The sequence below is a fragment of the Berghia stephanieae genome, chromosome 10 (genome assembly GCF_034508935.2).
Source record: "Berghia stephanieae isolate SIO BIC M18660-M18661 chromosome 10, UCSD_Bste_1.3, whole genome shotgun sequence".
NCBI classification, from domain to species: Eukaryota; Metazoa; Mollusca; class Gastropoda; order Nudibranchia; family Aeolidiidae; genus Berghia; species Berghia stephanieae.
This window is the reverse complement of record NC_088369.1, coordinates 29186012-29196646: the sequence shown is the minus strand read 5'-3', so window position 1 is coordinate 29196646 and position 10635 is coordinate 29186012. Positions and strand designations below refer to the sequence as shown.

The following is a 10635-nucleotide window of genomic DNA, read 5'->3' as shown; positions in this document are numbered from 1 at the left end:
TGCAATTGATTAAAGATTCTTATATCATCACAAGGTTGCAATAATACAGACACAAGTCGGGTTTGTTATATTTCCGCCATTTTTTATTCATTAATGCTCCACTGTTATTGTCATGTCAAACCTTTTTTTGTGGTAGTTCACGAAAAAAAATATGCCTTCTATCATTTTTTGACACCTCTACTCAGTTGCATGAATTTTGGTGACACTCCTTTATTTATGACGTAAGTCTAGACACACTGGCGCCAAATGTCAAAATCAAAAGTAGCACAAGACACATGGTGGCCATGGATGAGAAGATGATCGAAAGGGAAGGGGATGGAGCAAATGGGTGTAAATGTACCTTTTAGCTGTAGCATGATAGTACATTTGACGATTTTAAAAGTTTTATAAGCCTGTCCTTTATTTTTCTTCCTTTTTCATTTTTTTGTTTGATTGTTCTGAGTTTGTTAATAGTATTCATTCAATACAACTTGTGTCTAATTATAAAACAATTTTTAAAAAATAAATTCATCAATTCTCCCTCTTTCTTTCATATCCATATTTCTCTCTCAGTCAGCCACCCTTCTATCTTCATTTTATGTTTATAGATATCATTTGGTAATAGAGAGATAATAAGTTAGGCTGATCGATTTAAGAAATGATTGTTTAAAGGCTAATTTAAATTTGATTTGTTGATGGAATTTGTTTTGCAATTAATTAAAGATTCTTATTTATATGCTGCATCATCACAAGGTTGCAATAATACAGACACTAACCGGGTTTGTTATGTACAAATACCTCCTGTCTTTTGGCCAAAAGTTTATCATAATAACAATAACTTGATAATGATATGGAGGGCGACATTATAGTTATAGGCCTCTAAAATGTGTAATTGGAAATGACAATTCATTAAATTATATTTGCAAAAGGTCAGGATGTGTCTAATGATCAGAAGTGCTTTAGGACTAATAATATATTAAATAACTATGAATAGCTATGTTATATTTGCATTAGATTTGGGCTTGACTGACGGGCCGGTAGATTTTCCTCCTTTTTGACAAATTTTCATTATCATCATTGGGGGACCTGTTCTTGTGTCAGGATGAAGCATTTAGATAATCTCAAAATAAGTACACTGATAGCGTGTTCTTCCTTTTTCTTGGGTAATTTAATTGTAATTCTAGAACTTATTACTAGACCCCATTTTCTTCCTTTTAACTGACGCTGATATGACCTTACATTTGTTGCAAGCACCGTGAAACCCTTTCATTTTCATGAACGAATTATGGGTTTTTAGGAAAATTAATCGCAACTTTTTGCAAAATTTTTGCTGGGTTTTTTAGCTCGCAAAATTTGGGATTTTTTTTTTTGCAAAAAACCGCCATGTCAGATATAGGGCTGGTGGTAGGGACTCAGTGGCTAGCACGTCAGTGGGAGGGACTCAGTGGCTAACAGGCTAGAGGTAGGACTCAGTGGCTAACACTAACAGGGCTAGTGGTAGGACTTAGCAGAGCTGCCAACCCCATCTGATGAGAATGTGTACAATGGGACCTCAAAATGGGGGAGATTTCATAAAAATGGGTACAATTCTGAAATTGATGGAAACTAACCATTGTGAAAGTAAGAGGAAGGTATAATTACATAGAGTCACACCACACAAGCTCAATTGCAGCAACAATGATGTTCCCAAGACTATAATCCAATCCTTTCAGAATTCTACCTCCCAGCATGAAGATCATAATTGGTCAAAAAAATATATGAATATCCACTTGGTCACCAAGGTTTCTCAATAGGCTAGTAATAATATGAATTACAACTAAAGAAAACTGAAGTGACTCTGCACACTAAAAATGGGTACAATCTTGGGGGAAATGTGTACAAGCGTACAATCACTGAAAATGCGTACAATTCCGCATTTTTTGCAGTAGGTTGGCAGCTCTGGACTTAGTAGCTAACACAGACTAGGAGTCCTGTATTCTCTATGGTGGCTAACAGTACAGGGCTAGTGGTATGGATTGAGTGGCTAACAGGACGGGTGGTAAGGAATCAGTGGCGAGTGGTATTGGTATGGACTCAAAGGCCAACAGGGCTGGTGGTGAGGACTCAGTAGCCAATAGGGCTAGAGGTAGGGACTCAGTGGCTAACAGTAGTGGTATGAACCCAGTGACTCACAGGACTTGTGGTAGGGACTCAATGACTAATAGCGCTGGTGGTAGGGACTCAGTGTGTAATAGGCCTGATGATAGGTACTCAAGTATGTAATAGCACTGGAGATCAGAACTAAGCAGTCAACCTATATGATATATGTCACAACTGGCAGTGAATACATTTTATTATGAAAAAAAAAAATTATCTCACGTTGGAACGCACTACAGTCCGCTTAAAACAAACCCTCATCTGAGCTTGGAAATATTTCACCTTAAAGGAGAACCTGTAGTCAAAAATCCATTTTTTATCGCAGTGCCAATATTGGTATTCCCCTGTTATTTCAGGTGGTAGGAGGTCTAATTTGATGATTAACACACATACACACAAAAAAAAAGAAGAAAAAAGCTAAAAACAAATGTGTGGCTATGTGGTCTTATGGTATGACAGACGCTTTCGGATCGGAAGGTCCTGGGTTCAAACCTCGCTCGGCGCATAGTTGAGTCCTTGGAAAAGGCTCTTTACTCACATTCTCTCAACATACTCAGGTGTAAAAGGAGTACCCGGCTGTTAACAGTATTGTCTCTGTCCAAAAAAATTGTAATATCGCATAACAAGCGTTGCTGTTGACCATTGCCCCCTTGTAAAGCACTTTGAGCACATTTAGTGGATATTGCGCTATATAAAAAGCTCAATATATTTAAATGTCTTCAATGACACAAGACAATATAGGCTAAAATGAGACCAACCCCACCCACCCCACAAAAAAAAATAATTTCCGACACTGATGCACCAACAAAATCTTCCAAATTTACACACAATGTTCCCTACAAGAGCTACATCACGATGGAAAGGCTTAGCAAGTCTTGAAAAATATATTTAAAGAATTGTTTTTCGATTACGATTGAAAATTTGGCATGGAACGAAAAAATCCAATTTAAAAATTCATAAAACTACTAAATTTTAGTTTAGCCCAAAACCAAATCCATCATGATGCAATACCCATCATACGAAAGATTCTGACCAAATTTGGTATACAATCTGATGGGAAGCAATCCAGCTATGAATGTCAGAAAATCTGAAAATGATATTTTGAGAAAAAAAACAAAATGTCTTTATTAATTTGATAAACAAGCTAATTTTGCAGACAACGTCCATCAAAATTTCAAAGTATAATCAATATGGAACAAGAGAATAGTCAAATATTGTAAATTGATCAATTTCTAATAAAAAAAAAATTGTCTAGAAAGAAATGCTGTACAATTTTTTTAATTTCGGCTGAAATTGTGGTGCGGATCGACAGGAAAAAAATTAATTTTTAAAATTAAAAAAACTTCTAAATTTTAATTTACCCCGAAATGTTTCCATCGTGATGCAAAACACATCATAAAAAATATTCTGAATAAATTTGAAAATAATCTAAAGGAAAATGACATATATGGTTCTTAGAAAATCAGAAAATGATGCAAAACGGAAATTTGAGAAAAGACTTATTTGACATAAGCTGATCCATAAAATTTTCAAAATAATGACCATCATAGGACAAGAAAACACGAAATTGTGTAGATTGATCTGTCTAAAAAACGTATAAATGATTCGCTAACCCATTCCCTAAGAAAATAAATGCTGAAAAATTTAAACACTATTGTGGTCAAATATGATTTATATCTTACGAATTCATCACTGTAATCACAAAAACTAATATGATATGACGCACTACCCTCATGTTTTTATTTTTTAAAATGCTGCTTGTGAGATAAGTATCTAATCAATTTGAACTACAAAATCAAATCTATTTGAGACAAAAAAAAAGGTAAATGGCGAAAATAGATTTAGCTCCAAATCAAATGCAATTTGCTTTCGCAAACTCCCAGAAAATTTTTTCTCTTTCGCCTCAATACAGGAAAATTCAACACCACTTGTTTGCAACCGCTTTGTCTGAAGTTCCACAAAGATGGTTGATCTTGCTCTGGTTTGAAAAATGGAAATAGAAAAGAGGCATTTCGTTAGCAATTTTCGGAAAGGTCTATATAATCAAAATCATTGTCATAAATTGAATTTGTCAATACCAATTTTTTTTAAATGGCCATCATTCTCACCATCACCAACACAGTTGAAATTTCCATACAGGACAAAACTCTTGACAACAAACTATCATTTAGATTAACGAGCATTTATACTCGAGCATGCAAATCTCGAAATCACAAAAATCTCAAACTTGGTACAATTCCCAATTTTAATCCCTTTACTTCGTTCATATAGTGGACACTCCCTTGCGATCTGTTGAATTTTTTTCCCCACTAATTGATTGTGTTGAACTGACACAGAAAAGGAAATTGCAGTCTCACTATCGACTCTCTACAGAGTTCATAATAATGGGGAGTTATGATTATAATTATAATACGAATTTTATCAAGAACACCCACATTTACCTCCCTCAAATCCTGTGTAAATTACTCTAATTGGAAAACTCAAAAACACGGAAATCTCGAACAAACAGGCATGGTCCCGACTTGTTCGAAATTCCAATGCTCGAGCGTCCTGTATTGATCACCAATAACAGAGATGCCAACCTTGCCTTTTGAAAACCCATATTTTCAAGACCAAAAACCTGTATTTTAGGACAAAAACCTGTATTTACTGCGCAGTGCAGAAATCGATATCAACGCGAAAAGGTCGAATCGGACTTCGTTAACTCGTACTCGAAAAAGGGCAGTGAATTACTCATATAGCACTAGGCTGGGCAAGATTCACAAAATTCAGTATCGACAATGAAAGCTCTTCTGCATGAAAACACTTTTCATGTTGTGATCGTAATTTCGTGGATTTTTCACTTCAACCAAATCCCGTATTTTTCATGATAAAACCGTATGCCCGTACTTCGGAAGAAAAACCGTACAGAACACGGGAAACCTGTACTGGTTGGCATCTCTGCAATAAAAATGTAAGGCGCTACATGAAGATTTCAAAGCATTACTAACCAGTTTCAAAAAGTGCATGCAGATACTCTGCTCTGCTGGCACAGATGATGGTTTGCTGATTAACAAGATTGCCACAACACATCTTGAGCCAGCTATCTTTCTTGATTGTCAGGACACCAGTACCAGTACCGTCAACTGGACTCTTTCATGCTAGCTGTCAATGAAAAAAATAATAATTAAATTCACTGCAGTGAAAATGGCACATACCAATGTCATTGTTTAAGTTAATAATAATAATAATAATAATAATAATAATAATAATAATAATAATAATAAATAAATAAATAAATAACCAAATAAATAAATAAATAAATAAATAAATTTGTTAAAAAAGTAATGGTTAAAATTATATCGTTTTTCATTACAGTACTGTATATCTTATATCATTGTCATTATCATCATCATGAGGCATCTCAATTTCACTCCAAAGTTCTAAAAATTGTGTCACCGCTTCTACTGCTGCTGAAAACTGCCCAGTTGTTACAGTTACAATGCACACAGTTACACAATATTAGAAGTAAAATCAACGAAGGATTAATCCATAAAGATCACATTGGAATGCAGAACACATGGCACACGTGACAGTCGGCAAGGCGTGTTGTTATTGCAATACAATTACATTCTCATTCATTCATCTATCTCCTCATACTCATACTCATATCGCCATCGACATTGCTCGCTATACACTTCACTGTCCTGAGTCTGAGCCTTGTTAAAAACAAAAACAAAAAGAGGAAAAGTCAAATTCTTACCTCTACAGAATCCTGACGAAGAAAAATGGTATCAGTCTCAGTCTGCAATTGGTTAACTGCATTTTTGCAATTGTAAATAAGATGAAAAAGTGCTTGGAAATCAAGAGTCACAACCATTGACAATCGAACAAAACAATCATGGCTTCGCGGTTGGCGCCACGGTCGACCGGATGTGACCTTTGACACGACCGGGGGTCACAAGACCCTAGGATAAGCCCGGCGGAGAATAAGAAAAAAGGGTTATTTTCCGCCCGGCGGAAAATACTCACTCCCATTTTGGGCTACTGACGACTGCGACGGAGACTGATAATGTTCTAGGATCTAGATAGATTTAGATATAGAGTCTATATCTCATAAGTATTTGGGAGACCTTCCATAAGCTACTACATCCCAAGTATTCTTGTTCTAGTAGGGGGTTTGGGAGGGGGAAAACTTTTTTTTTTTTTTAAAGTTTCCCCCCTCCCAAACCCCCTAGTACTAGAGCAAGAATGGAAGGTCTCCCAAGTATTTTTATAAATAAATCTACATACTGATCTGAACTATTCCCCTGAGGTAAAAATGAAGTTAGAGAATGTGTGTAATCATGTATTATAATAACCTATAACTATAATGCGTTTTCGAATTGAGGAGGAGAGCTTGCGATTGCAATTAACTGCAAAGGCCAAAGTATAAGCACTCCACTCTAGGCGTGTAAGAGTAGTGTGGTTATTTTTCAAAACTTGAGATACATGAACCGAGATGAATATCAACAAGTATATAAGTATATTGACAGGAAGACCTAGATAAAGACAAATATATAAGTATAGTACTAGACGTCTAATTGCTTTTTTTTCCATGGAGTCTTTCCCTTGCCAATAGAAAATAATTCAACTGGATAGATTGTTTTTCACTATAGTACACCAATTGTCAAGATAGTCCTAGTTAGAATGCCTCACTTATTTTCAGCTTTCCATGGAAGAAGCCTGAGTTGTTGTCCAAGTGGATTACTAAAATCAGCAGGAAGAATGTAGATGGGTCAGAGTGGAGACCTACAAAAAATGATAGGGTCTGTAGTGTCCATTTTTTATTAGAAGATTATTATCTCGGTTTAGACCAAAAAAAATTGAGAGAGAATGCTGTCCCATCTGTATTTCCAAATTATCCCCAACATAAACAGTCTCCTGCCATTAAAAAGACAAGATCATCCCCTCGAAAACGAGCTGCTCCCAATTCTCCATTTGAAGATGCTACACCCAGTAAGACCCCTAAAGTTGATGAACATAATTATGCCTATTCTTCAGTTGAAAGCCACTTAGAAGAGACCCAAAATAAGTTGCTTGTTTGCCAAGAAAAGATGCTTCATCAAAAACAACAACTCAGTAGCATGAGGAAGAAGTTGGCCCGTCGAGATGTAAAAATTTCATCCCTTTTGGAAGATTTGAAGAAGAAAAAGTTGTTGAAAGAAGAAAATGTTGACATCCTAAAAGAAAATTTTGCTGCGGAAACCCTCACTTTAATTGAAAATGAATTAAAAGCTGCCCATATGTCCAAAAATAATATGCGTTTTTCTGATGAATTAAAATCCTTTGCTGTTTCCTTGCACTTCTATAGTGCTCAGGCTTATAATTATGTGAGAAAGTATTTGCATTTGCCTCATGCGGATACCATTCGTAGGTGGTCTGCATCCCACAATGTCTCCCAGGATTTATTACAGATGTTTTTAATACCTTGCAAGCTCAACTTAAAAAGGATGATTTGATGAAGGATGTTTGTCTTATGTTTGATTCGATGTCTATTCGGAAGCAAGTTGTGTTTGACCCTGCATCCCAGACCTATGCTGGCTATGTGAACCATGGTCATCTTCAAGTTGCATCACCAGACACATTAGCTTCAGAAAGTCTTACTCTTCTCATCGTTGGACAAAAGCGATATTTTAAGCACCCTATTGGCTATTTTCTTGTTGATAAGATTAGTGCAGCCCAGCAAGCACGGATTATTAATGATGGGATAGTTTGGCTGTCTGAGGCAGGCTTCTCTGTTCAAGGGGTTGTGTGTGATGGAGCTTATGTTAACCAAGCGACTGCAACTGCTATTGGATGCACTATAAGTTCAGATGTCATTGATCCTGAGTTTCCTCACCCCTTGGATTCATCTAAAACCATTCCCTTTATTTTTGATGCCTGTCATTTGTTAAAAAATGTTAGAAATGCATTGGGTGACCTGAAATGTTTGCGCCGTGGAGAGGAGAGAATTGATTGGTCTTATATTGTTGCACTTCACAAGCTGCAGCTGGAAAGTAATTGAAACCTTGCCAACAAGCTAAAAGGAAGACATATTGATTATGTGAAAAATAAAATGAAAGTTTCTCTTGCTGCCCAAACTTTAAGCTCTTCTGTTGCTTCTGCCATTATGTTTCTTCGGGATGACTTGAAGTTGCCTGAATTTGCTGGAAGTGAAGCGACTTGTAAATTTATTCGTATATTTGATAAATTGTTTGATTTATGCAACAGCAGTAGTTTCTGTACAAAAGGATTTAAAAGCCCTATTACAAAGGAAAATCTTGAGGAAAAATTAGAGTTTATTCATTTTGCCAGAAATTATATATCATCTTTATGTGACAATACTAACAAGCCAATACTACAATCAAAGAGGAAAACTGGATTTATTGGATTTTTGGCAACACTGACATCCATAGAATTGATATCTCGGCGACTTTTGGCCAATAACTACAAATACATACTTACTTACAGACTCTCTCAAGATCATTTGGAGACATTGTTTTCAAGGATACGAAGAAGAGGTGGCTGGAATAATAACCCGAATGTCCTTCAATTTAAATATGCCCTCAGGTCTCTTTTGATGAAGAATGGTGTGCTGAGTTCCAAAAATGCTAATTGCTTACCTGCCCCCGAAAATAAGCTTTTCCAAGAAAATTCATCTTTTACTGTTGACAATTCGACAAACTCTTTTCAACCTGAATTGGACAGAAAAACTATGATCTTTACGAAAACCCTTTGCCAGCCCTCAGAGTACCATTCAGATGTTTTGTATTATATGTCTGGATTTATCGCAAGGAAATTACGAGACAAAATCAAATGTTCTGTTTGTTCAGAATTTTTAGCCTCATTAGACAATCCTGATTCAAGCAAACCATCATCATCTAGTTTTACCGAAAGAAAAGACAGGGGGGGATTATTATATCCATCTGAAGATTTTTATAAAGTTATTACAGCAGCTGACCTTTGTTTGAGAGAAATTCTAACTACACACAAGGAGGGACCTTTGAGAGCAGTCAATAGCACAACAATAAGTAAAGTGATAATAAAAGTAACAGAAAGATTAGGGCCATCAATTTTTACAGATTTAGATAAGCATGCCATGGAAAGTCATTTTGAAAGTGAGGACAATCATGTAACACAGATTATTAAAGAAGCTTGTTCCATATTTTGTAGAACAATGTTGTATCACCACGTTAAACTATTTACAGACAGACACATATTCAACAACACATGCTCAGTTCGTCAAAAGCATACTAAGACAATACTCTTTAAACACCTGTAAAGACTTGACCAGAAAACATCACCAACAACTTGTTATCTAAAGGTTAGTCCCAGAGTTAGACATTGGTGCTGTTTTGTTCCAAGTTGACAGTTTTTTTTTTGTTTTTGTTTTTTTAAATTGATTATTTTACTTCTGCTTTTGTTCTTTTGACCTAATCCAGGATTACAATATCTTCAACCAGTCAACCCTATCAACATAAAAATGTGCATGTTCTTAGTAAAGTAAACTATGTTTTAGTCGACTAAAAAATATTTAAATGCTACCGTCAAATTTTTGCCTGGAGAGGGTTAAAATTATTTGTGTTGATTTTTTGTTTGTTTTATCATGCTTGGTGACTGAATTTAAATATGTCACATATATAGCCTACTTTTTTGCTATCAGAATCATCTCGATCTGATGTTATTTTTAGTCTTTTGTTTTTAATACGATCTCATTGTAATTTCCACTACACTAATATTAATACGGAAAAAAATATAATCCTACTTAATATCCAAAGAGATAACTCCTTGGCCTCCTAATTCTGATAAAATTAGACTACAGCCACGTCTCACACACACACACACACACACACACACACACACACACACACACAGCGGCTCGCCTGTGCTCAAGGATTCTAAATAAAGATTTTTCTCTCAATAACTTTAGTAGTAGTAGTAGTAGTAGTAGTAGTAGTAGTAGTAGTAGTAGTAGTAGTAGTAGTAGCAGCAGCAGCAGCAGTAAAATGTGGAATTTCCCCCTCTAAAATAGCTTTTAATGCCGGTAAACGATAATTCTAACTGTAATGCTAAACCACTGAACTATCGAGTCCAACTCTACTCATGTGAATTACGTGTATGTGAAAAAAAAAAAAAAGGGGGGGGGGGGCAGTTTCGTCGCGCTGATGGAGTGAATGTGATCGTCATCACTACACACATAGACAACAGAAACAATTAAAAAACATGACTATGACACACAACCACTCACACATGAGGCTATACTATTTATCCTTTTCTCTATATAGAACAGGGCAAGACAAACAATAGTTTGACTCTCTCTCTATCCTTCGCATTGATGTTTGTCGTTTGATGAGTTCACCTCTCGGTCGACCTGTCAATATTCCTTTTTGCCGGACGTAATCATTAATAGAATGTTGTGTGGTTTTGACCGTGAAGAAAACCTTAAGAAGTCACATTTATATCATTTTAGAGAGATCGTTTTGAATAATTTTGAGTTAAACGAGCGAGCAGCAACTGGTT

At 35.8% G+C, this 10635-nt stretch overlaps 1 long non-coding RNA gene across 1 annotated transcript; it reads right to left on the bottom strand.

The window, feature by feature from the left end:
• Nucleotides 1–221: 221 nt before the first annotated feature.
• LOC144980944 (uncharacterized) lies at nucleotides 222–6071 on the bottom strand. The gene is made up of 3 exons (XR_013646990.1): nucleotides 5858–6071; nucleotides 5106–5259; nucleotides 222–4093 (listed from the first exon to the last, which is right to left on the bottom strand). It is a non-coding gene; the product is annotated as an uncharacterized LOC144980944 (long non-coding RNA).
• Nucleotides 6072–10635: the final 4564 nt, after the last annotated feature.